The sequence below is a fragment of the Bos javanicus genome, chromosome 21, assembly GCF_032452875.1.
Source record: "Bos javanicus breed banteng chromosome 21, ARS-OSU_banteng_1.0, whole genome shotgun sequence".
Taxonomy (NCBI): Eukaryota; Metazoa; Chordata; class Mammalia; order Artiodactyla; family Bovidae; genus Bos; species Bos javanicus.
Genome location: NC_083888.1, coordinates 4,948,756 through 4,976,504, shown reverse-complemented (window position 1 = coordinate 4,976,504; position 27,749 = coordinate 4,948,756). Strand labels below are relative to the sequence as shown.

Genomic DNA, 27,749 nt, shown 5'->3' with positions numbered 1-27,749 from the left:
GCTTTCCCCTCCACTGAGTCTGGGGTGTTTCTGGCCCTCAGGACTAGAGATGAAGCCTTAGCTTTACTATCCCTGCTTTAAGCAGCAGGATGGAGGAAGGGAAAAGGAGTGCAAAGCCTGTCCCACAGCCCTTCTTCAAGCTATTTCCCGTTCACTGCCTCATAGCACCTCTGTCTATTGATCAGAACAAATAAGAGCTGGCCCAGTCCACCAGAGCCACGTGCTCCAGAAAGTCAGCAGCTACTCATCTCTGGCTGTTGAAAGATGAATTTAAATTAATTAAAATTAAGTAATATTTAGTGCTTAACATCACTAATCATCAAGGAAATGCAAATCAAAACCCCAGTAAGATATCATCTCACACTTAGTAGAATAACTATCATCAAAAATGATATCACTTGTTATCTCACAAGTGATGATAAGGGTGGAGAAAAGGGACTCCCATACAACTGTAAGTGGACATGTGAACCGATGCAGCCTCTATGGAAAACAGTACAGAGATTCTTCAAAAAATTAAACATACTGAGACGACCCAGAGGGAGGGTATGGGGAGGGAGGAGGGAGGAGGAGCACGGGTATACCTGTGGCAGATTCATTTTGATGTTTGGCAAAACTAATACAATATTGTAAAGTTTAAAAATAAAATAAAATTAAAAAAAGAAAAAAAATTAAAAATAGAACTACCAAATGTTCCAACAATCCCACTTGTGAGATATGTGTATGTGTGTGTGTCTTAAATTGAAAAGTTATCTGCACCCACCATTCACTTCAGCATTATAATGTCCATTGACGGAAGAGTGTATTTTTAGAAATGTGGTGTATATATATTCTGTGAATATTATTCAGAAGAAAAGAAGGAAATCTTGTCATTTGCAACATGGATGGAACTTAAGGGCATTATGCTAAGTAAAATGTCAGACAAAGACAAATATCGTATGAACTTACTTATATGTGGAATCTAAAAAACAAAATATTCGGCTCGTGGATAGAGGACAGATTGGTGCTTGCAAGAGGGGAGGGGATTGGGTGTGTGCAAAAAGGGTGAAGGTGGTCAAAAAGTACAAATGCTCAGTTGTAAAAGAAGTCCTGGGGATGTAGTGTACAGCATGGCGACTATAGCTCATAATACTGAGCTGTATATTTAAAGTCACTAAGAGAAGAGATTTTAGAAGTTACCACAAGAAAACAAAATTTGTAGCTGTCTGTGGTAAAGGATGTTAACTACACTTATTGTGACCGTTTCACAACATATACAAATGTCAAATCATTACCTTGGACACCCCAAATTAACAGTGTTATATGTCAATTATACTTCAACAAAAATAAAAAAAAATTTTTTTAAGTCAGCTTCGCTGTTACACTAGCATTTTAACATTTTAAGTGTTTGGTAAAGAAGGCTGAATGCTGAATAATTTATATTTTTGAACTGTGGTGTTGGAGAAGATTCTTGAGAGTCCCTTGGACTGCAAGGAAATCAAACCAGTCAATCTTTAAGGAAATCAACCCTGAATATTCATTGGAAGGACTGATGCTGAAGCCAAAGCTCCAATATTTTGTGAAGTATACTTCCCACCTAATGTGAAGAACCGACTCATTGGAAAAGACCCTGATGATGGGAAAGAGTGAGGGCAGGAGGAGAAGGGGGAGACAGAGGATGAGATGGTTGGATGGCATCACTTACTTAATGGACATGAGTCTGAGAAAACTCTGGGAGATGGTGAAGGACAGGGAAGCCTGGCGTGCTGCAGCCATGGGGTCTCAAAGAGTTGGACACGACTTAGGAAATGGCAACCCACTCCAGTAATCTTGCCTGGAGAATTCCATGAACAGAGGAGCCTGGCAGGCTACAGTCCATGGGGTTGCAGAGTCAGACTGACTGAGCAACTATCACTCACACTCATTCTTAATAGTGCCCTTCTTAAATACCATGGGGAATAGGACAGTTTCTAGAGAAGCACTTTGAGCACTCAAAGCTTTGTTTTCTAACTGGTATTCCTCAGCCACTTGCCCACCAATTACTCCTATGGTTCTAGCATATATCTTCTGAGAATGAATAGTGAGCAATGTTTCGAAGCAAGGTTTCACACTTAACCGTGATTATTACAGTTTATGCCTAGGCTACCGCCTATGGGGTCACACAGAGTCGGACACGACTGAAGTGACTTAGCATAGCAACCGAACAACAGCAACTATTTGACAGCCATATGGAGGTAGGTCCTACCATACTGGACAGCACAGACATAGAAAACTCCATCAGGGAAGAAAGTTCTGCTGGCAGCACTGATCAGAGAGGTGAAGGGTTAGAGTCCATAAGCTTCCACTCACGGGCCGCCTTTGCTGCTCCTGCTTTTTTCCTCATCACAATCCCCACTTCTGGTGGCCAGGGCCACATACTGGCCCCATCACACCAACCAATGGGGTGGACACTCTGCCTGATGCCAGCGCCCACAGCCAGCCAAGTCACGTGCTGTCAGTGTGGAAAGAGAGACCAACAGGGATAAGGAGGAAGACAAGGAGGTTAGGGCAAGGCGGCCTGGGGTGCTGTCAGCCCACGTGGTAGATGACTGGACAAGTGGAGGTGAAACTCGTCCCTCAACTTTCTCACCCATCCACCCATCCCCTGTCCATCCGCCCACTCACCCACTCATCCATCCATCCTACACTCCCGCTTTCCAGGTATTGTGGATACAAAACAAATGAGCCACCATCTCCCACCTCAGTATGAAAACTAGCATAGCAATAATAATAATATCAACAACAGCAGCAGCACTAATACCAATCGGCACAGTGGTGTGATAAACGTGCTGAGAGACACGAGGGGAGGGCCCGCTGGAGACAGAGTTAGTGGTAAATGCTGACTAAATGCCGAGGAGCTGTCTAAGCTTCCTCCTCCCTTAAGGAGTCCGTGCTTCCCAAGGTAGGCTAAGGCTGTCAGCCCACTTGCTGGGACCTGCCCAAACACCTTGAGGGAGGCTCGTGGGGGTTGAGACCTGTTCTGGCTAGGCCACTCAGCCAAGATGAGGTCCAGGTCACCCTGACCTGTCCACCCTGTGGCTGGACTTTCCTAGACTGCCAAGTCTCAGCTCCTACAAAAGGAACAGACCCAGGAACCCCCACGGTAACCTCACCTGCAGAGGATCTCGGTCCAAGCTGCCTGTGCAACTCTGGCTTCTCTTCAGAGGAGCTGGAAAAGGTGCTCTCAGGGCCTGGCCATGGTCCCAGCTCTTCCATTCTGGAGCTGTGGGGCTGCTCAGAGCTTTGGAAGCCTTGTCTATAATGCACAGGCCCATTCATCTTGCAGAGTTATGTGAGGATTGAAGGCAATATGTGCAAAGGCCTAGCTGGGGCCTGGCACACAGCTGGTGCCTAATAAATACTACACGTGGTTACAAGGAATGGAGGGCTCCCTTTCCACTCTCACAAACTCTAATGCTGTAAACTAGAGATTTCAGGCCTACAGGATTACTTCTGTAACTTCACAAGCCTGAACAAAACCATCCTGTGCATGAGCTCTGGCTTGTACTCAGTGGAAAAGGGCAACATGCCATAAATCAAAACACCTTGACCTGCCTGGGGAATCTGCTCCCCCACACACTTTACCTGAGTCCTTGGAGAATTTTCATCACACATGTCAATGTGCCAGCAAGCCAGGAGGTCTGCATCCTCCAGGGAACTGGGAACTGCCTTTTATAAGCATGCAAACAGCCACAGAACCTGGATTCATGGCAGGTGGTCAACAGGGCTTTGCATACCTGAAAGAGGGCTGCTTGGCTGCTTCTCATTGCTGGTTAGGAAAAAGTTCAAGATCAGATCAATTAGTTGTAAATGCAGCTTGAGAGCTGAGTAGGCCATGGGTTTACAAAACTATTTCCCCCCTACAGGAACATACTCTACAGGCAACATTTGCCCAAGTGCTCAAGTGAGATGAAGCAATAAAGATTTCTAAAGCACCAGGTGTTGGGGGATCTTTGAGGGAAAAACAGGTAAATCATTCAAACAACACTTACTTATTTAATGATTACTCTTCAGGTACTCTGCTAGTTAGTGAATGAGACGAGGGTAGTCCCTAACTTTATGGACTTGGTATTCAAGTTCAGGAGCAGATAAGGAAATAATCAAACAACATTATTACAAGTGTTCAAGTGTTGTGAAGAAAATAAACAAAGGACTGAGATAATAATAACACTAGGTGATCAGAGGCCTGTTTTTTTAAACTGAGATCAGAAGGATGGAGAATGAGCTAGTCATGGGGAAAATGCGAGAGAAAACATTACAGACAGGGAGTAGTATGTGCAAATGTCCTGGGGCAGGACAAATGTTACCATGCTCAACCTCCTGAAAGACTGGAGCACAGCCAAGGAGGTAGGAACAGAATGATGTGGTCCATATAAGCCATAATAGAGAGCATTTATCCTTAGTTAAATGAAAAGCTATTAGAAATTGCCCCAGAGGAGTCATGTGCTCGCATTTATGCTTGAGAAATACTACTATTCTGTTGCTGCATGGAGAACAGACTAGAAGTCTACAAACAATAAATACTGGGGAGGGTGTGAAGAAAAGGGAACCTCTTACACTGTTGGTGGGAATGCAAACTGGTACAGCTGCTATGGAGAACAAAATGGAGATTCCTTTAAAAATTGGAAATAGAGCTGCCACACAACCCAGCAATCCCACTGCTGGGCCTACACACTGAGGAAACCAGAATTGAAAGAGACACGTGTACCCCAATGTTCATCGCAGCACTATTTACAACAGCTAGGACATGGAAGCAACCTAGATGTCCATTGGCAGATGAATGGATAAGGAAGTCGTGGTATATATACACAATGGAATATTACTCAGCTATAAAATGGAATGCATTTGAGTCAGTTCTAATGAGGTGGATGAAGCTGGAGCCTATTATACAGAGTGAAATAAGTCAGAACAAGAAAGACAAATACTGTATACTAATGCATATATATATATATGGAATTTAGAAAGATGGGTAACCATGATCCTACATGCAGGGCAGCAAAGGAGACACAGATGTAAAGATGTAAAGAACAGACTTTTGGACTCAGTGGGAGAAGATGAGGGTGGAATGATTTGAGAGAATAGCACTAAAACGTGTATATCACCATATGTAAAATAGATGACCAGTGTGAGTTCAATGCATGAAGCAGGGCACCCAAAGTCGATGGTCTGGAACAACCCAGAGGAATGGGATGGGGAGGGAGGTGGGAGGAGGCTCAGGATAGGGGGATATCTGTATACCTATGGCTAATTCATGTTATATGACAAAAACCATCACAATATTGTAAAATAATTATCCTCCAATTAAAATAAATTGATATTTTAAAAATAAATTAAAAGTACATTAAAAGAAATTTAAAAAGCAATCCAAGTAAAAACTGATGACTACTTGAATGAGACAGAGAAAAGTGGAGAGAATTCAAAGTATACTTTGGATCTAGAACCTGATGTCACTTGCTGCTAGGTTGGATTTGAGATTGGAAGGAAAAAAAGGAGCCTCATGAACTCCTGGCTTTAAAATGATAGTACCCCATGCTGGGATGAGGACACTGGTTGAGGTTCAGTTCAGTTCAGTTCAGTTGCTCAGTCGCGTCCGACTCTTTGTGACCCCATGAATCACAGAACGCCAGGCCTCCCTGTCCATCACCAACTCCCAGAGTTCACCCAAACTCATGTGCATCAAGTCGGTGATGCCATCCAACCATCTCATCCTCTGTCGTCCCCTTCTCCTCCTGCCCTCAATCCCTCCCAGCATCAGAGTCTTTTCCAATGAGTCAACTCTTCGCATGAGGTGGCCAAAGTATTGGAGTTTCAGCTTTAGCATCAGTCCTTCCAATGAATATTCAGGACTGATCTCCTTTAGGATGGACTGGTTGGATCTCCTTGCAGTCCAAGGGACTCTCAAGAGTCTTCTCCAACACCACAGTTCAAAAGCATCAATTCTTCCACGCTCAGCTTTCTTCACAGTCCAACTCTCACATCCATACATGACCACTGGAAAAACCATAGCCTTGACTAGATGGACCCTTGTTGGCAAAGTAATGTCTCTGTTTTTTAATATGCTATCTAGGTTGGTTCAGGTTAGATATATCAAAATGGGAAATTAGGAGTTCTGTGTTGGACCTATGAAGCTTGAGATGCTGTGGAACAACCAAATACAAGTGATTTAAGGGCTTCAGGAACTCAGAGGAGAGATCCAACCTAGAGATCGGAATGTGAGGCCATTAATACATAGATGAAATCGCCCAAGTGGTGCAGGGCACCTCAGACTTACAAGTCAGAGGTAGAAGAGTAAGCCAAGAAGACAGAGAAGTGGCAGAGGAGGAGGAGAAAATCTCGGAAAAGCTGGGCTGTGGAAAGCAAGAGAAGTGCTTTAAGAAGAAGGAGCTCAACATACCGTCTGCTGAAAAGTTAGGTGAGCACCAAGACGTGCCCAGGGACGTCTGGGAGGCCACCGAGACTGACCAGAGCAGGTCCATTGCGGCTGTGGGACGGGAGGCCATGGTGCGGCATGCAGAGTGAAGCCGAGATGAGAAAGAGGAGACAGTAGGTGGAGTTATACTTGTTACGTTCGCAGGCTGCCCCACACCTTGAGAACACTCTGGCTCTGTTTGGGGGCCCTTCGCACCTGTGCCCTGAGTAGAACAGAAAAAACTCTACCCAGTCTCCTTTGCACCCAGGGCACCCAGGGCTCAGGCACGTGACCTAGGATTCTCCAATCAGATTCAACCTCATGGGACATCAAACTCCCTTCCCAGCCTCCTTTGCAGGGAGGGCTTAAGCATGTGAGCTGACCCCTCCCCCGCTGCCGGTCGTATTCAGCCGCATAAGGCGTCAGTCCAGAGGGAGGCTTCAGAGCGTAGGAGTGGTCAGGCTCCAAGCGCTAGAGGGACACTGCTGGTGGCAGCCGTGTATGGCAGTGAGGTCAGGCTCCAGGTACCAGGCCCCCTGAACATCTGGTGCTCCGTGGGCCAATGGCAGTGGTCTCCTCTCTAGCTGTTCCTTCAGCGTTCCCCCAAATTCCCTTTAATAAATTCCTCTTTTGCTTAACCGTCTTGACACAGCTTCTGTTGCACAAATGAACAACTATTCCTGATTTAGTAGGATAGAAATACAAAAAGAGCAGAACAGGAAGCAAGGAAGAGCCCGAGTGCCCTGATACCCCTGGATGATGGACCAGCCCTGGACTGCCTCAAAGTTCCTGTTGTAGGAGACCAGTACATCCCTCCCCACTATTCAGGTTTTCTTGCAACCAAGTGCACTCCTAACTGATCCAAAATCTGGTAGATGGCAGTGGAGCACTGCAGGAATGGGCTGAGGAAGGGGCAGATAACGAGATCCCCAACTTTCCAGGACAGAATGTTGGTGATCCTTGTCATGCCATAGCAAAACATTTGGCCAAATAGTGGGGCAATGTTCTACAATAGAGGAATGGACTGAGATAAGAAAGAGCCAGATGTCAGGCAGGAATAAGAGAGAATGTAACAGTCTGAGAGAAACTCCCTCTCTCAGTGGCCTTCAAGCTCGATGGAGTGAAAGTTCCAGAAAAGTCTTACAGGATTTTACACACACACACACAGAGTTTCTTTACACCAGACTGAAATTGTTGCCTGCAAATGGCAGCCATAGCAGGAGATAAAATTGGAATATAAGGTCTTTCTCCAGAACCTTCTCTTAAGAATTTCATCTAACAGAGAGACCCCCAGAAAATAGCATATGAAGGGGCATCTCCCATGAGGCTACTGTTTTGAATGCAGTAACAATCCAGTTAGGGTGAGAGCAAAACACAGATGCCAAGTAGGTAAATCATTGGAATTATTGTGTAAGACTTAGGCTAGGGTAGATCTTTGACTATGGTTCCTTTCGAATGGAATGACCTCCCCTTACCCTCAACAAAATACCAAAGGCCAACCAGGTTTTTGAGTAAAATTATTACCTGAAATAATTCAATGGGTAACAGCAATCCCTTCTGAAGGGATAAGAAAGCCTTCCTCAATGATCAATGCAAAGAAATAGAGGAAAGCAATAGAACGGGAATGACTAGAGATCTCTTCAAGAAAATAAGAAATACCAAGGGAACATTTCATGCAAAGATGGGAACAATAAAAGACATACATGGTATGGACCTAACAGAAGCAGAAGATATTAAGAAGAGGTGGCAAGAATACACAGAAAAACTATACAAAAAAGATCTTCAAGACCCAGATAACCACATTGGTGTGATCACCCACCTAGAGCCAGACATCCTGAAGTGTGAAGTCAAGTGGGCCTTAGGAAGCATCACTACGGACAAAGCTAGTGGAGGTGATGGAATTCCAGTTGAGCTATTTCAAATCCTAAAAGATGATGCTGTTAAAGTGCTGCATTCAATATGCCAGCAAATTTGGAAAACTCAGCAGTGGCCACAGGACTGGAAAAGGTCAGTTTTCATTCCAATGCCAAAGAAAGGCAATGCCAAAGAATGTTCAAACTACCACACATTTGCACTCATCTCACACGCTAACAAAGTAATGCTCAAAATTCTCTAAACCAGACTTCAACAGTACGTGAACCATGAACTTCCAAATGTTCAAGCTGGATTTAGAAAAGACAGAGGAAGCAGAGATCAAATTGCCAACATCCGCTGGATCATCAAAAAAGCAAGAGAGTTCCAGGAAAACATCTACTTCTGCTTTATTGACTATGCCAAAGCTTTTGACTGTGTGGATCAAAACAAACTGTGGAAAATTCTGAAAGAGAAGGGAATACCAGACCACCTGACCTGCCTCCTGAGAAATCAGTATGCAGGTCAAGAAGCAACAGTTAGAACTGGACACGGAACAACAGACTGTGTCTGTTCCAACAGGTTCCAAATTGGGAAAGGAGTACATCAATGCTGTATGTTGTCACCCTGCTTATTTAAGAGTACATCATGAGAAATGCTGGGCTGGATGAAGCACAAGCTGGAATCAAGATTTCCGGGAGAAATATCAATAACCTGAGATATGCAGATGACACCACCCTTATGGCAGAAAGCAAAGAAGGACTAAAGAGCCTTTTGATGAAGGTGAGAGAGAAGAGTGAAAAAGCTGGCTTAAAACTCAACATTCAGAAAACTAAGATCATGGCACCCAGTCCCATCACTTCATGGCAAATAGATGGGGAAACAATGGAAACAGTGACAGACTATCTCTGGCCCTCAGGACCCCTCATGCCCTCCAACCAGAAGCTGTGTGGCCCCAGCGATGGCATGCCTCTGCCAACCTGCCTCATGTGTAGCCATGAGAGTAATGGACAGGGATGACCCCTATGGAGGGCAGAACCAAGTCCACAGCGGGCAGTGACTACAGCAGATACTCCCAGGAGCAGAGCAGGGTGCCAGGTGCCCCAGGAATAGGGCGTCCTCACGGGGCAGGACGTTTGCTGCATGAGACAGTGACAGCTGCCGATGCTGGAGCAGAGAACTTGTCTTGTAGTTTGAAGGTCGTAGAAGTTTTTCAGTGAGCCTAATGGAGAAGCTGCCTGGTGTAGAGATACAAAACTTTGGCTCTCTGCCATGGGAGACAGTGACATTTCCTGTGGGGGGTTGGGGAAGGGTGGAATGAGTGCTGGACAGCAAAGAGGCAGACCGTGCGCAGTTACTGCTCGCTGCCTGCTCAGTGTCCGCCCCTCCTTTCTTCTCTACTGGTTTGGAAGTATCCAAGTGCCTTTCTAAAATACTCATTTTCTCAGTTACTAATGACAGAATCTATGCCATCAGTGATATTCATTCTTTCTCCCAATCTATTTTAATGGAGTCAAAAAATAAAACTGAAATCTAAATCAGCATTACGTTTTTATGGTATTAATAGATATCTCCGTCTTTAGAGTCAGACACGACTGAGTGACTGAGCGTGCATACACACACACACTTGCTTTGGCTAGTTGGCTGACTTTCCCGTAGAACAGGGGGCCTTTGGGGGATTCAGAGGTGAAACTGGAAGGAGAATCTAATAACTGAAGGGGGCATGTGCCCCGGGCTCACAGATTAGCTAGTCCCCAAGGGCCACTCAATAGAAGGATGTAACTGAGAGCAGGACAACTGGCAGTTAAACCACAGAGCCTTCCAGTTGTCAGCAAAGTGTTGAGAAAGCGTGATTTTCTCCCACAGTTTCACAGCTTCTTGGAGGCCATCCGCAGAGTGTGCTTGTGAGGTGGAGTCTTACGCTGTATACGTTTGCCTCTTCTTAGAGCTTCGTGTGGCAGTATGCATAGACTCATCACTGCTTTGTAACTGCTCCTCTGCCTCTGCCAGTGCACCCAGGACAGTTAGGGGGCCTTTGGAGAACTTATTAAGAGGAAGAGAACTTGACCCAGGAGCCCACATTTCCTAGGTGTCTACCAAGGTGCTGCACACATTCAGAGATGTGATCTCATTTAATCCTCACAGCCCTTCCTCCCCTGGTGCAGTGAAGTGGAGATTATGCCCCCATTTTGCAGATAAAGTGATTGGACAAGACAAACTGGGTAATCAGCTAAAGTTGCCCGTCTGGGAAGCCAGGTGCTGGCTGCAGCTCTTGTCAGTGCTCGGAGCCACAGCTCTGCCCCCAGACGCCGTTGCTGGTGGTTTGTATGGGACCGTAGGTGTGAGAGCATCTGTTATCTTGTAAGACACGAAAGCTGGTCAGGGAAGTGAGGAAACTCACTGGCTCCAGAGCCAGGCAGCCTCAGTATGATTCCAATTCCCCTACTTACTGGCTGTATGACCTGGAGCAAGTTTCTTAACCTCTCTTGGGCTTTAGTGTCCACACCTGTAAAATGGGGATAATGACAGCAATACCTGCCACGTAGTGAGACCATCCAAAACCCTTAGGCCAGTAGCGGGCACATGGAAAGTCCTGAGTAAGTAACAGCACTATTTTTATTACTTCTACTGTTGTGGTTGATGTTGACACTGGCGTATCGAAGGAGCTTGTGAAACTGCATGGCCGAGGCTGTCATCGGGGAAAGAGTCCCAGACTCCCCCAGCTCCGGAAGCCCCAAAAGTCCACCTCAGCAGCAGCAGGGGTGGGGCATGGTGAGCTGGGCTCTACCCGCACACAGGAAGGGGTTTGCTTGTCTGTTTGTGCTGAGTGTTCAGACTCAGGCCTCCTTGGGTTTCTGCCCCCACAGAGCCTCTGACTCTGCTCTCCAAGCAAACATGCCCACGCTCATGTCCTGGGCAGATCCCTTCAAAGGCCCTGGCCTCTCTCAAGGGTAGCCTGCAGAGTGGGCCCAGGTTCCCAGGTCCTGTGCAAAATGCCTCTGCTGGAGCATGCCTGTGGGTTTGCAGCCCAGCCAGTCTGGGGACACTTGCCCCTCGCCCTTGAGCCACAGGTCCCTCTGTCCCTGGGAAGGCCCAGCAGCCAGAGGGAAAGGCTTTAGCAGGAGGGCAGGGACATCCCTGCACCCGCTCACTGCTCCCTGGGCTTTGATGCTGCCTGGATCCTCCAACTGGTTCCCAGGGAGGGAACCTGAGCTGGGCCCAGGACAGCTCTGACCCTCAGGGCTCAGCCTCCCTACCTGGGCTATTGGCCTGAGCACTCACACCCTCTTGGGGTTCAGTTGGGCCTGGCCACAATCACCCAGGCCTTTACTTTCTTGAGAGAACAACGCAAGACCACCGTGTGAGCAAGGTTGCCTGATCCGGTTGGTAGTGCCCTCAGATGCGTCACTCCGCACCCGAAGCGCAAACTTTGCGAGGGTGGAAGAGGAGTCTCTACAAAGAGAGCCTGTCACCCTCACCGGGTCCCCAGACTACAGCCTATACAGCAGGCATTTAAACTGGCCACAAACAGTCCCCAAATACCCTTATCAGTCCTGATAGCCACACAGCCTCCTGTCTACCACAACCTGATCTCACAAAAATAGAGCTGCTGATTAGAAACTTCCTGAAACTCTGTAAGGAAAGAGCCCTCCAAGGCATTGGAGGGATATTCTGGGGAACTTTTCTTGCTGCACTATCACCTTTGAAAAATTGCAAAAAACTTATTTTGGGTTTTACAAATTAGCATAGCATCTTTGAAAAGAGATCTACCACTATTTTTTAAAAGCAATAAAAATATCCATCCCTTTTTACCCAGAAATCCTATTTCTGAGAATGTAGCTTAAGGAAATAGTTAAAAGGTAGAAAAAAGAAATAATGATTAAAACTAACCACTACTGGTTTGACTAAATCATCTATGCTGACTCTGAAAATAGCCTTGTGTCTGCCCAATACCAGAAGGATGGCCGTGTTTGGGCACGTCTATTCAATCAATGGTGCCTAGGATGGCTGTTAAAAATTAAGTATGTTTCACAAGGACAAACATGGAAGTGACAAAGGAACACAAAATAGTAAGTGCACCAACCGACACGGGCCTGCACGTGACCCAGAAGGAGGTGCATGTGGGGATGCACATGCGGGGGACCTCCTTTCCTTTTCCTTCCTGTCTTCTTTTCTTTCACCCTCTCTTCCTTCCTTTAACTGAGGTCATGGGGTTTACTCTTCAAGACATAGGGGCAAGAGCCTTCAGGAGAGAGGAGGCCGTGCCCTCCCAGCTTTCCTCGTTGAATCCAAATCTTTGTTCTTCCTCTCAGCCTCTGTGGAACACAAATAGCAACAAGATAGCATCATTATCACCATTGTCATCGTCATCAAAGGGACAGTAACATTAAACAGCCTCCCTAACGAATCCCCATTTTCCCTGAAGGCCCTTCGCTGAGACTCCACTCCAGAAAGATCTTCCTTGGGAGGCTCCGGGGGGCCCTCCCTTCATAGATGCGTCCTGGAGCCCTAATGCCCTAAGGACACACCACACACAAGCATTCCAGCCAGTCCTGCTACGGGACAAACACTAGGGGGAAAAATAAAATTCTTGACCTGAAGAAGGAGCTGGTGACAGTGCCTGAGGGCGGTTAGTAGCCTGGACCTGGGGGTCCCAGGCAGCATCAGAGCCCAGGTTCTTTGGACTCACTGTGGCCTTGGGAGACGATCTGTGTGGGCAAATCCCCAGGAGGAGCAGCCACCCCAGGAGTGGGCTGGAACCTGGGCATGAGATTACCCAACGTCTGAACCACTGTCTCTTCCTGAAAGTAGGGATCGAGACCTAGGCTAGGAAGACTTCTCAAGCAGGAAATAAACAATAAAAAAAAACATCCACCATATATGGGAAATGTTGATCCATTAGACCATGTTGCACTAAGAACCGTTATCAGAAGACATCAGAAGTCACACACAGTATTTGTAGCAACTGTAACCAACCAAGAGTTAGTATTCAAAGTAGGAAAGAACTCCAGCCTGACATGGAAAATATAAGCAATCCAATGGAAAAATGAGCAAAAGACACAGAGAGGTGTTTGTAAACAAGGAGTCTCAAATTACAAAGAAAGGAAATGTTGCTTAATCTCAAATGCAATAGAAAGCTAAGATAAGAATGTGGAGCCATGGGAATCTTCCGAGTGTGGGAGTCTGATTTGGCAACCAGTCTGGGAGAGTCCAGCGAGGGATCTGACGGCATCTACTGAAGGGATGCGTACCTGCCCTATGACAGGGCAGATTTACTGTTAGGGGTAAGTGGTAGAGGAAACTTGTGCATAGGCGTCTAGGAGCCAGGGAGTAGTCACACCTCATCCTGCAAAACGCAGAACACTGGCAACAGTGCAAATAACCCTCAAAAGCAGGCTACTTACCTTCAAAATATGGGCTACTCACTTAACTAATCACATAAATCTTAAAAATGCCATTTTGAGCAAAAATTGGGAAAGAATCACAGAATTTTGAAAGAATATGTTTGGCCTTCTTTCTATAAGGTACAAAAATAAAGAAAGCTATCAAATACATTAACTTGGATGCTCTCATGCCAGGATGCTTTTTGCCTGCATGCAATAAAGACAATTTACTGACACTGGGCTGTGGTGAAGGAAAGTGCAGAGTTTATTGCAGATGCCAAGCAAGCTGTCCAGGCAGCTAGTGCTCAAAAGGCCTAAACTCCCCAGAGCTTTCAGGGAAAGGTTTCTAAAGACAGGGTGAGGGAGGAGGGTTTTGGGGAGTATGATCAGCTCATGGAAGTTCTTCGGACTGGTTGGTGTTGAGGTAATCAGAAGTCAACATCATTAACCATCATTAACCAAGCTGTCTGGGTCTACATGCTTGTGGGCAGCACACAGTTAAATTCTTCTGCCTGGAAGGGGGTTCAGAATCTACAAAACAGCTCAAAGGATATGGCTCAGAATATTCTCTGTAGCCCTTGAGGAGGAACTAAAGGTTTGTTCCAAACTAAAGACTTTGCTTAATGGCTAAACTTATTATTTTGTCTTGCTTGACTGTTTTCATTTCTTCTTCATTGTCTAACTTCTCAGACTAAATTTATGCTTTGAATAAAGTTTTTCTACAGATGAAAGACAGGTGGGGGACATTGTGGTGGGGTGTTCTGGTCTGGGGAGGCCCCTTAGGGTCCTGTTTCGTTACCCTAACAGCCTAAGACTTCATTTTACTACCGCTATCTATTTAAGATGTACCTAAAATGATTGACTCATTGTACTGTTGTTTGTAATGCAAAAAATTGAAACAGCTCACATCCATCAGTAGGGACTGGTTCAACAGATTGTTTCACAAAGTGTCACTGTCCTCCACGGACAGAGGAGCCTGGTGGGCTACAGTCCATGGGGTCGCAAAGAGTTGGACATGACTGAGCGACATCACTTTCTCTCTTTCTTTCACACGGTGACACTTGGTGAAACAATCTGTTGAACCAGTCCCTACTGATGGATGTGAGCTGTTTCAATTTTTTGCATTACAAACAACAGTACAATGAGTCAATCATTTTAGGTACATCTTAAATAGATAGTGGTAGTAAAATGAAGTCTTAGACTGTTAGGGTAATGAAACAGGACCCTAAAGGCCTCCCCAGAACAGAACACCCCACCACAATGTCCCCCACCTGACTTTCGTCTATAGAAAAACACCTAGAGCAGGGTCTCTTATGACCAGATCACTGAGATTTACTGCTAAGTGGGAGAAATAAAGCCAAGGTGGAGAACAGGCTGTGGGCATGCCTTGCTTTTATTTTAAACAAAGAAAACATTGCTGTTTGCTTGTCTTTGCCTACTCTTGCTCACAATAACCTGGTGACTGTCTGTTTCCATCCAAATTTATACCTGCTGTCCTGGGATGATTTAATCACTCCTTTCCCTGTTGATAAGGCTCTGGTTTGAACAAGAAGTTACATGAATCACCCTAACCCAAATTCACTTATTCTTTGTTCTGAGAACAAATCTAGACTGCATTGCTCAGTCTCTCCTGAGCTTACGTTTGGCCTGGAGGGTGAGTTCTAGGCAGTGGGATTTAAACGGAAGTTAAATCATGACTTTCAGGCTTGGCCTGTAAAACTGATATGTGAGATCCTTTCCTTTCCAGCTAGCTGGTGTCAGTGTAAAAGGCAACCTCAGATACCCTGAGCTAAAGCTAGAGCAGCCCTTGGCAACCTGGATCCCTGAGTGACCATGGGGAGAGCAGCTGTCCACCCTCCTCTCCCTGCCTCCCTGCCCGGCTCTGATGAATAAGAAGAGTCCTTGTATTTCAGTCATGAGGCATTTGAGGGTCTATTTATCACAGCAGTCACCCTAAGGCAATTAATTTCTTATTAAAAATGAGTGTAAAAATACACATTACAAGCTTCTTTATTTGCAGGGTGTATTTTACAGGGAAAAGTATTTAAAATAGAGATCCTCAACCCACAGGGTTACCACGAAGATTCAAAAAATAATGTATGTAAAGCCTTCCTCAGTGGCTAAAACAGAGTTGGTGCTCTAAAATGTGTAGCATCTATTATTTATCTATTTGCACATGTATGCTAAGGTGCTTCAGTCTTGTCTGACTGTGTGTGACCCTGTGGACTGTAGCCCACCAGGCTCCTCTGTCCATCAGATTCTCTAGGCAAGAATACTGGAGTGGGTTGCCATGCCCTTCTCCAGGGGATCCGGAAGTAAATTTATCTATTTACTAATTGTTAAATTGAGACCATTGTTAGGGCTGAACGCTGACTGTCCCATCACCACAGGTATTGCCTCACCATTTTCTGGACGAAAAGGCCCCACTCTCCTGGTGGCACGTCCAACAGGAACCCAGGCTTAGCTCTACAGAAAATCTTGGCAAACCTCTCAGGGGCAGGACAAAGGGTCAATGAGGGCCTTCCCAGTCCCTCGGAGCACAGCTGCTCCTCACCTCCGTCCACCTGGACGGCACCCGAGCCCTGGGAGGACTCTGGGCAATTAACTCCCTGTTGGTGTTTAGTCGCTAAGTCATGTCCAACACGTTCGTGTCCCTATGGGCTGTAGCCAACCAGGCTCCTCTGTCCATGGGATTTCGTAGGCAAGAATACTGGAGGGGGTTGCCACTTCCTCCTCCAGGGCATTTTCCTGACCACCAGGGAAATCCATTCAACTCCCTATGCCCTCAATTTTTATCTTCTTTTAAATTCTTAAATTGTCCTTCTCTCACCCTCCAATCCTTAAAGTAGTAAGTGTTCTTTATAAGGCATTGGGAAAACATATTAAGGCTCAAGGAAGAACATTATGTCCACAGTCACATTCACCAGAAATACCCTCAGAGCTTCCTGATGAGGTGAAGCACTGAGGGGCAAGGCCCAGCTCAAGGTGTGTGTGTGTGTGTGTGAAGCTATACATACACAAAATTTACCATCTAACCTTCCCAGGTGGCCCTAGTGGTAAAAAATCTGCCTGCCAATGCAGGTTAGACATAAGAGACACCAGTTCCGTCTCTGGTTTGGCAAAATCCCCTGGAGATGGGAATGGCAATCTACTCCAGTATTCTTGCCTGGAGAATTCCATGGACAGAGGAACCTGGAGGGCTGCTGTCTGTGGGGTCACACAGAGTTGGACATGACTGAAGCAACTTAGCACACACACAACAATTTTCAAGTACACAATTCAGTGGAATGAGTACATTCATGGTCAAAGGCTTTAGCGTAGTCAATGATGTTCAAGCTGGATTTAGAAAAGGCAGAGGAACCTGAGATCAAATTGCCAACATCTGCTGGATCATAGAAAAAGCAAAGGAATTCCAGAAAAGCAATCTGCTTCACTGACGAAGCTAAAGACTTTGAGTGTGTGGATCACAACAAACTGTGGAAAATTCTGAAAGAGATGGGAATACCAGATCACCTTACCTGTCTCGTGAGAAACCTGTATGCAGGTCAATAAGCAACAGTTAGAACCAGACATGAAAAAAATAGACTGCTTCGAAATTGAGAAAGAATACATCAAGGCTGTATATTGTCACCCTGCTTATTTAACTTATATGCAAAGTACATCATGCGAAATGCCAGGCTATATGAATCACAAGCTGGAATCAAGATTGCCAGGAGAAATATCAACAACCTCAGATATGCAGATGATACCACTTTAAGGGCAGAAAGCAAAGAGGAATTAAAGAACCACCGCTTGATGATGGTGAAAAAGGAAAGTGAAAAATCTGCCTTAAAACTCTGCATCCAAAAAGCTAAAACCATGGCATCTGGTCCCATCACTTCATGGCAAATGATGGGGAAAAAGTGGAAACACTGACAGACTTCATTTTCTTTGGCTCCAAAATCACTGTGAATGGTGACTGCAGCCAGGAAATTAAAAGATGCCTGTTCCTGGGAAGAAAGTTATGACAAACCTAGACATTCCACATATAAAGCTTTATATATGGAATATATATATATCACTTTACTCACAAAGTTCCGTCTAGTCAAAGCTATGGTTTTTCCAGTAGTCACATATGAATGTGAGAGTTGGACCATAAAGAAAGCTGAGCACCGAAAAATTTATGCTTTTGAACTGTGGTGTTGGAGAAAACTCTTGAGAATCCCTTGGACAGCAAGGAGATCCAACCAGTCCATCCTAAAGGTCAGTCCTGGGTGTTCATTGGAAGGACTGATGCTGAAGCTGAAGCTGAAGCTCCAATACTTTGGCCACCTGATGCAAAGAGCCAACTCATGGGAAAAGACCCTGATGCTGGGAAAGATTGAGGGCAGGAGGAGAAGGGGATGACAGAGGATGTGATGGTTGGATGGCATCACCAATACAGTGGACATGAGCTTGAAAAAACCCTGGGAGATGGTGAAGGACAGGGAAGCCTGGCGTGCTGCAGTCCATGGGGGTTGCAAAGAGTCAGACACGACTGAGTGACTGAACAACAACTGGCTGACATACTAAGCCCTCAGTAACTGTTAACTATTATTATCACTATCATCAGCTTCACACCTTTTGAGCATTTCTCACTGACTGTGAGCAGAAGCTGGACTCTAAAATACAACTTGGGGAAATGGACATGGTGTGAACATAAAACAAGCCTTCCAAACAGCACTAGCAAAAACAGTGCAAGGCACATGTGATCCATGGACATAGCAGTGTGTAGCACAGAACTTGTTCCACAATAACTGGGGTCAAGAAACACTTCTTTATTTTTCAAATAAAAATCTCGAAACAAAAATGCTGTCTTTGAGCAAGTCATCCCAGAACACATTCCCAAAGTAAGCCCAGCGCCAGGCACAGCCTCCATGCAGAGCCTTCAAGGTCCAGCTCTGCCGCAACCCCCACCACCCACCCTGCTCCCAGGACTGAACCGCAAAGACCAGAGGCTCCCGGGGGAGGCACAGCCCTTTGCAACACCCGGGGGCAGCTTCCCCTTCCTGGACCGGGGGCGGGAAACTCTCTAAGGAGCTGCAAAAAGAAAAAGCCACACACTCAAAACCCACAACGAGAAGACACAAGGTCATGTTTTCAGCGATTACTCACCTTTCACACCCTCCCTCTCTAAGTCCCTGCAGACCCTGTGTTCCTCTGGGCTGAGCCTCCGCCCAAGCCTGCCCCGTGGAGTGGGAGGGCGAGGTGGCCATGCTGGATGCTTCTCTCATAAGCCCACACCAGCCACCACAAGAATTACTTTTCTCGTAAAGACTCACCCTGTTATACAGGGCACAGACAGTGAATGTATACCCAGAAGGTCTTAAGGGACAGGGCAGGCAGGGGGCTTGGAAATCAAAACACTTGGAGAGCTGTGTTCCCACTTCCTGATTGCTGGAGACCCCTAGAGGGAACAGCCCTTCAGGCCACAGGCATAAAAGGCAGAAGAGTGGGCGGGTGAATGCATGGAGGACAGACAGAGGAGCTGGGAAGGAAGCCTTGGGCACTGCCAGAACCTTCTGTTAGTGGGGACAGAAACTGAATGCAGGCCAGCTTAGGCAAAAAGGAATCTATTGGCTTATATACCTGAAGTATCCAGTGAGGGGGCACTACTATCAGGCACGGATCCAGGGACTCTTATAATGTTATTTTCTCTTCACTTTCCTCACCTTGACTCATCTTACATTTGTGTGTTGACCTCTTCTTTCTGCCTGTAGATGGACCATGCTATCAAGGAAGAAGCCAGTAGCCCAAGCTTATATCATCTTAGCTGAGCAAGCCAGCCGTAAGAGACATTTCTCTAACAGCCACATGGATTGGTTAGGAGCCCATGTCCACCCCTGAGCCAATCCCTGGTACCATGGTGATGGGAGCATTAGGGTGGGCCAAGCCCGGGTCGTATGCTATCAACGTCAGGATGGGGAGGAACACTCTGACCCACAGTCCTACCAGAACTATTTTGATAGGAGATGGTAGAGGGTGGTTCTTGTGTAGACAAGAAAAAGTCTGCTACGGTTGTCCAAGTTTTTGGAAGGGTATAAACAAAAGCTAGAAGATGGGAACATACAGCTAGAACAAAATAGTCTTTCTGGGAAAAACAGAAAATGAGATGGAAGGTGAATCATGGTCCCCTAAGAGAGGGTCCTTGACACCCCATGCAGGACTCATCTTCTCAATCCACTTTCAATCCACCTTCTATCAAAACCACCTGAAGATACAAAACAAAAAAACCAACACAATTTAAAAACAAGCAAAGAACCTGAATAGACATTCACAGAAGATATATGAATGGCCAATTAACACATAAAAAGATGCTCAACATCATTCATTCAGTTCAGTTTGGTTCAGTTACTCAGTCGTGTCCAACTCTTTGCGACCCCATGAATTGCAGCATGCCAGGCCCTCCCAGAACTCCAACCCCCAGAGTTCACTCACACTCACACCCATCGAGTCAGTGATGCCATCCAGCCATCTCATCCTCTGTCGTCCCCTTCTCTGCCTGCCCCCAATCCCTCCCAGCATCAGAGTCTTTTCTAATGAGTCAACTCTTCGCATGAGGTGGCCAAAGGACTGGAGTTTCAGCTTTAGCATCATTCCTTCCAAAGAACACCCAGGACTGATCTCCTTTAAAATGGACTGGTTGGATCTCCTTGCAGTCCAAGAGACTCTCAAGAGTCTTCTCCAACACCACAGTTCAAAAGCATCAATTCTTCAGTGCTCAGCTTTCTTCACAGTTCAACTCTCACATCCATACCTGATCACTGGAAAAACCATAGCCTTGACTAGACGGACCTTTGTTGGCAAAGTAATGTCTCTACTTTTGAATATGCTGTCTAGGTTGGTCATAACTTTCCTTCCAAGGAGTAAGCATCTTTTAATTTCACGGCTGCAATCATTCATTAGAGAAATACAAATCAAAACCACAATGTTTTAATTCCCTCACACCCATTAGGGTTGTTGTTGTTCAATCGCTTAGCTGTGTCTGACTCTTTGCAAATGCATGGACTGCAGCATGCCAGGCTCCTCTGTTGACCACTATCTCCCGGAATTTGTTCAAATTTATGTTCATTGAATCGGTGATACTATCTAACTATCTCATCCTCTGCCACCCCCTTCTCCTTTTGCCTTTCAATCTTTCCCAACATCAAGGTTTTTTCTAATGAGTCACCTTTTCACATCAGGTGATCAAAGTGTTGGAGCTTCAGCATCAGTCCTTCCAATGAATATTCAAGACTGATTTCCTTTAGGATGGACTGGTTTGATTTCCTTGCTGTCCAGGGGCCCCTCAAGAGTCTTCTCCAGCACCACAATGCTTTCACATCAATTCTTCGGCACTCAGCCTTCTTTACGGTCCAACTCTCACATCTGTACATGACTCCTGGAAAAGCTGTAGCTTTGACTAGATGGTCTTTTGTTGGCAAAGTGATATCTCTGCTTTTTAATACACTGTAGGTTTGTCATTGCTTTCCTTCCAAGAAGAAAGCATCTTTAAATTTCATGGCTGCAGTCACCCTCTGGCTACTATTTTTTTTTAAAAAGAAAGTAACAGTTTTTGGTGAGGATATGGAGGAAGTGGAACTCTTGTGCTCTGTTGGTAGGAATGTATAATGGCACAGCCACTGTGAAAAACACTATGGCAGTTCCTAAAAAATTAAAAATAGAATTACCAAATGATCCAGCAACTCCCTCTCTGAGTATAAACCCAAATGAACTGCAGGCAAGGGCTAGAAGAGATATCTGTACATCCAAGTTCCTAGTAGCATGATTCACAATAACCAAAATATAGAAGCAATCCAAGTGTCCTTTGAAAGATGAATGGATAAACAAAATCTGGCCTAAACATATACAATGGAATATTATTCAGCCTTAAAAAAGAACATTCTGACACATGGTACAATATGGATGAAACTCAAGGACATTGTTGAGTGAAATAAGCCAGAAACAAAAGGACAAAAGTGATTGCCCTTATATGACACGCCTGTGTGTGTGCTTAGTCACTCAGTCAAGTCTGACTCTTTGCGACCCCCTAGACTGAAGCCTGCCAGGCTCCTCTGTGGAATTCTCCAGGCAAGAATACTGGAGTGGTGTGCCATTCCCTTCTCCAGGGGATCTTCCCAACCCAGGGATCAAACTTGCGTCTCTGGATCACCTGCAGTGGCAGGTAGATTGTTTACCACTTAAATACCTGGGAAGCCCACATGACATACCTAGAGTAGTCAAATTCATAGAGACAGAAAGTAGAATGGTATTTTCCAGGGAAAGGGGGATAAGGAGTTTGATGGGTGCAGAGTTTGAGTTCGAGAAGACGAAGAGCTCCGTGGATGAATGGTGGTGATGACTGCACGACAGTGCGAGTGTGCCGCTCTTCATTGGCTCAGACTCCTGAAACAAAATACCACACACTTGGTGGCTTAAACAACAGGCATTTATTTTCTCACAGTTCTGGAGGCTAGAAGCTCAAGCTCGTGGTGTCAGACTGGGAAGATTCTAATGAGGACCCTGTTCCTTGCTGTGCTCTTATATGTCCTTTTCTCAGAGGATGTGCATGGAGAGACAGAGGGATCTCTCTTCCTCTTGTTAAAGGGCACAGATTCCATCACTAGATCCCTGCCCTTATGATCTCATCTAAACTTGATCACCAGCCTAAGACCCTACCACTGTATACCATCAAAATAGAGACTGCAGGTTCAACATATGGGCTTATGTGGGGGGACACATTTAGTCCATAATAGTACTTAGTGCCACTGAACTGTATACTTAAAAATGGTTAAAATCATAAATTTTATGATATATATATTTTACAAAAATAATTTTTTTAAATTATACAAGTAAAAAAGAAAAAATCACCTGTGTGGTGAGTTAAAGACTCTGGTCCTTGGGCACCAGCATGGCTGATTTGATTGCTGGGGCTACGATGGGACTCAGGGGCCACTGACCTTTCAAGAGCTACAGGCATATCTGAGGCCCACATCACAGTTTGAGAAGCACCACTCCAGGCAGTAGGGAGCCACGAAAGTTTTCGGAGCAGGGTTGTGCAGGATGCAAGTGGAAGGTTAGGTGGTGGTGTGCAGGGAGAAGTTACAAAGCCAACCTGTCCTTACGGCTAAGGGAGAACAGGAGAGGAAGGCGAGGAGCAAAGCCACGAGGAGACAAGGTGAATAACCTCCAGAGCACGGTGAACTGTCTCCAAAGTACTGAACGGAAACCACTGACCACAGGGCTATCTCCAGCCTGTCCAGCAGCCCCTCGCAAAGGAAGGGGAACTTCCACTCCCTCTCCCAGAGCTCCTGACCAAGGGGGCTCACAATGGGACCATCTGCAGACCCAAAAAGAGCATCTTCTTCCACTGGAGGAAACCGGCCGGCATCTGGCCTCTCTAAGGCTCCTCCAGGGACAGATTCCAAGCTTGGGAGTGACCAGCAGGGACACAGGCCTCTGTGCTTTCCCGGCTAATACCCACCGGAGAGAAATGAGAAACCCTCGCCGGGAGTCCCAAGGCTCAGCTCCAACTCGAAGCTTGGAGGCCACAGATGCACATTCATCATTCGAGGGGACGGTCCCAGCAGAGAGGCGATCCTGAGGCCAGCGTCACACTGGCTGTTTCCACTGCCGCTGGAGCCGAGAGGCCCTCTGGTTTGGAGATCCTGCAGCAGCTGGGGAGGGCGGCTGTGTTCAGCTCTGTGACAGGGTCTCGGCCAGGCGAGATCACTTCTCACGGGGCCTCTCTCTGTCCTCCCAGCAGCTTCCAAGGCTCAAACCCAGCTCTACTCAGAATAATACAGAGGTGTTCGAGCCTGGAGCCCCTGGCATTTGCTTCTTCCTTTGCCTCCAAGGGGACAGTCCAGCCAGGTAGCAGTGGGATTTCACCATAGAACAGCTAAATGGGAGAGAGACATGGTAGGAGTCTCCTCTGCTCCACAAAAGAAGAGCTTTTGGTGGGGCAAGGGACAAACGGGTCTTACGTTAGTTCTTGGATCCTGCTGCTAACAAAGTGATCACTTGGAAGAATATTTTCAGAAGGCCGCAGTCCCTGCCCTTGTTTCTGACCTTTGCCCTCAGACATGTTCCAGAGTCACAGCCTCCACAAGGCCTTTCCCAGCACGGCACATCGTCCAGGGTTCTACGATTTATCTGCAGAGAAGCTCGGATTTCCTTCTACGTTACGCCCCCCTCCCCAGTTACACATGTTTTTTGGTGTGTGAAAACTTGAACGATGCTGTATGGGTTGAACAGCGATAAGTCACTCAGTCGTGTCCGACTCTTTGTGACCCCATGGACTGTAACCTGTCAGGCTCCTCTGTCCATAGAATTCTCCAGGCAAGAATACTGGAGTGGGCTGCCGTTTCCTCTTCCAGGGTTGAATAGCACTCCCCACCTCCAAATTCATTTGATGGAGTCCTAACCCCCACTACTTCAGACAGTGACCGTATCTGGAAATGAGCCATTGCCGGTATAAGTTAGGATGAGCTCATACTGGAGTGGAGAGGCTGCTAATCCAGTAGGACTAATGTTCTTATAAAAGGGGGAATTTGGACACAGACACACACATAGAAGGAAGACCGCATGAAGACAAAGGGGAAAGCCACCTCCATACCAAGGAGAGAGGCCTGGAACCGGTCCTTCCCACCCAGCCCTCAGAAGAACCAGCCCTTCCAATGCTTTGATCTTGCCTCCAGAGTTGTGAAACTATATATTTCCATCGTTTAAACCACCCAGCTTATAGCATTTTAGTATGGCAACCCTAGTATTAAATACAGAAGGGCAACATGCTCCAGTACTCTTGCCTGGAAAACCCCATGGGTGGAGGAGCCTGGTAGGCTGCTGTCCATGGGGTCGCTAAGAGTCGGGCACGACTGAGCGACTTCACTTTCACTTTTCACTTTCATGCATTGGAGAAGGAAATGGCAACCCACTCCAGTGTTCTTGCCTGGAATATCCCAGGGACTGGGGAGCCTGGTGGGCTGCCGTCTATGAGGTTGAGCAGAGTCGGACACGACTGAAGCGACTTAGCAGCAGCAGCATAAAGTATGAAGGGAAAGCTGACTCCCTCAGGTACCTTCCGTCTGATCCTCCTCCAGGGTGGTATGCTGAGGCCACAGCACTCCGAACTCCGTTCACCAGACTTGTGCACACATGGCTTCTGCACATGAGTTAGTTTCGCCACCAAGGGGCATCCTCCTGTGATTTGGAAGGTGGGACTGAGGGAGAGGCCAGCCTCTGACTGCTCCCCACACTGGCATGTAAACGTCTGGCAGCATCTCAAGATGTTTAGTGGGTGTAGGAGGTGTGTACAGCAGGGGGGCAGCAATGACCTCTGGGGTAAGGCCACATGGGGGGCCCTCCTGCAAATCACCCCTGGCTCCCCTAACCTTCCAATAGCGTGGCAGGCACCTAGTCCGCTCTGCTAAATGCCTTTCCTGGAAATGCCTTGAGAGTCTCCCATTTCCCACAGTGGATCCTGACAGAAATAATTGCATAGATCTTACTTCAGACTTTTCTGCAAAGAATTTTATAACTATTAATTTCCTAATTAAAGCTGAAAAATTAACATCTCTTCATTAAAACTGGAATTACTTGTATACAAGAGAAAAGAATATACAAGAGAAAAGAATCCTTTTTAACACTTTTGAAGTTTTTCCACTCTTTTCTCTGTGAATATGTTCCCCTCTAAGCTGGGTTCATAATGTGTATATGGTTTTGTAACTGGCTTTTCTATTCTTATTAATATGTAAATATTTCCCCGTGTTTTACAGTTGTCATCAGAAAAATGAGTTTTAATCATCTTTAGATATAGATGACATTTTTATGTTTTAACGCACTTATAGGCACTTTTTTTGTGTGTTTTAACTCACTTCTCTTGTGAGATAACTACTAAATATAAAAGAGGTCATTAACATTTACAGTTTAAATAATAATTATAAAAAGACCACATAGATAGGGAAACAGAACATTTACTCTACCCTAGAAACCCCTACCACTATCCTGACTTTATGATGATACTTTCCCTGCTTTCTTAGTGGTAGTTTTACTGTTTTTCAAGCGGGCTTCCCAGGCGGTACAATGGTAAAGAATCCTCCTGCTAACGCAGGAGATGTAGTTCAGTCCCTGGATCTGGAAGATCCTCTGGAGAAGGAAATGGTGGCCCACTCTAATAGGCCTGGAAAATCCCATGGACAGAGAAGCCTGATAGGCTACTATCCATGGGATTGCCAAGAGTGAGACATGACTGAGCATGCAGCATAAAAAACTGAGACAACATTGTTTAGTTTGGCTGGTTTTTAAATTTTGTATAAATGAAAACTTACAATGTCTTTCTGCTGGCTTCTCTTTTTAGTTTGTAGATTCATCTATTGTTGCATTTAACAATAATTTGTTATTTTTCATTGCTATATAGTATTTCTTATATGAATATATGCTTACCTCTATTTATATATCCATTTATATTGTTTGCAGACCTTTGGGTTATCTCCAATGTTTTACCATGAACAAAGCTATTATGAACACATTTTTAGATGACTCCTAGTGCACACGTGATGCATTTCTGCTAGGTAAACACTTATATGCAGAGCACATCATGAGAAACGCTGGGGTGGAGGAAGCGCAAGCTGGAATCAAGATTGCCAGGAGAAATATCAATAACCTCAGATATGCAGATGACACCACCCTTATGGCAGAAAGTGAAGAAGAACTAAAGAGCCTCTTGATGAAAGTGAAAGAGGAGAGTGAAAAAGTTGGCTTAAAGCTCAACATTCAGAAAACTAAGATCATGGCATCTGGTCCCATCACTTCATGACAAATAGATGGGAAAACAGTGGAAACAGTGGCTGACTTTTTTTTTTTCCTGGGCTCCCAAATCACTGCACATGGTGACTGCAGCCATGAAATTGAAAGATACTTACTCCTTGGAAGGAAAGTTATGACCAACCTAGACAGCATGTTAAAAAGCAGAGACATTACTTTGCCAACAAAGGTCTGTCTAGTCAAGGCTATGGTTTTTCCAGTGGCCATGTATGGATGTGAGAGTTGGACTATAAAGAAAGCTGAGCACAGAAGGATTGATGCTTTTGAACTGTGGTGTTGGAGAAGACTCTTGAGAGTCCCTTGGACTGCAAGGAGATCCAACCAGTCCATCCTAAAGGAGATCAGTCCTGGGTGTTCATTGGAAGGACTGATGTTGAAGCTGAAACTCCAATACTTTGGCCACCTGATGCGAAGAGCTGACTCATTTGAAAAGACCTTGATGCTGGGAAAGATTGGGGGCAGGAGGAGAAGGGGACGACAGAGGATGAGATGGCTGGATGGCATCACCGACTCGATGGACGTGAGTTTGAGAAAACTCTGGGAGTTGGTGATGGACAGGGAGGCCTGGCGTGCTGCAGTTCATGGGGTCGCAAAGAGTCAGACACGACTGAGTGACTGAACTGAACTGAAATGAACTGAAACACTTATGAGTGGATTCCCTTCTAAGACAAAGTCTACGTCGTCAGCTTGGTTAGATAATGCCAAACTTGTTTTCGGTGTGTCTGTATCAGTGCACACTCCTGTCCACAGTGGACAAGTTCTCATTTCTCCACATCCTCACCAACACTGGGCTTCCCAGATGGAGTAGTGGTAAAGAATCCACCTGCCAATGTGGGAGGCAAGAAATGCAGGTTTGAGCTCTGGATTGGGAACATCCGCTGGAGGAGGAAATGGCAGCCCAGTCAAGTATTCTTATCTGGAAAATTCCACAGACAGAGGAGCCTAGCGGGCTAGTCTATGGAGTCACACAGGGTTGGACACGACTGAGCACCCACGCATCACCAACACTAGGGGCCATCAGATTTTAACATTTTTACTGGTCAAGTGATAATGTGAGAGTATTTCATTATGGCTGTAATCTTCATGCTCCTGATGACTAATAAAATTGAGTATCCTTTCACGTTGACTGGCCATTTGGATTCCTTTCACTGTAGAATTCTCTTTGAGATCTTTTGCCATTTGCCAAGACAAATGAGCCTTTCCTGTGGGATGTCTGTCTTGTTCTTATTAGCTTATAGGAATGCTTTATATATTTTAAATACAAGTGC

The 27,749-nt window shown here is 45.8% G+C and overlaps 1 long non-coding RNA gene across 2 annotated transcripts in view; it reads right to left on the bottom strand.

The window, feature by feature from the left end:
• Positions 1-668: 668 nt before the first annotated feature.
• The window catches only part of LOC133234080 (uncharacterized), a 39,770-nt gene continuing 12,689 nt past the window's right edge, over positions 669-27,749 (bottom strand). The window contains exons 3-4 of one of the 2 annotated variants that reach the window (XR_009732001.1): positions 23,141-23,557; positions 669-12,591 (exon numbers count right to left, since the gene is read on the bottom strand). This is a non-coding gene — a long non-coding RNA (uncharacterized LOC133234080). Of the gene's footprint in view, positions 12,592-17,167; positions 22,063-23,140; positions 23,558-27,749 lie in introns of those variants that run through there. The other variant, XR_009732000.1, reaches the window with a different exon arrangement.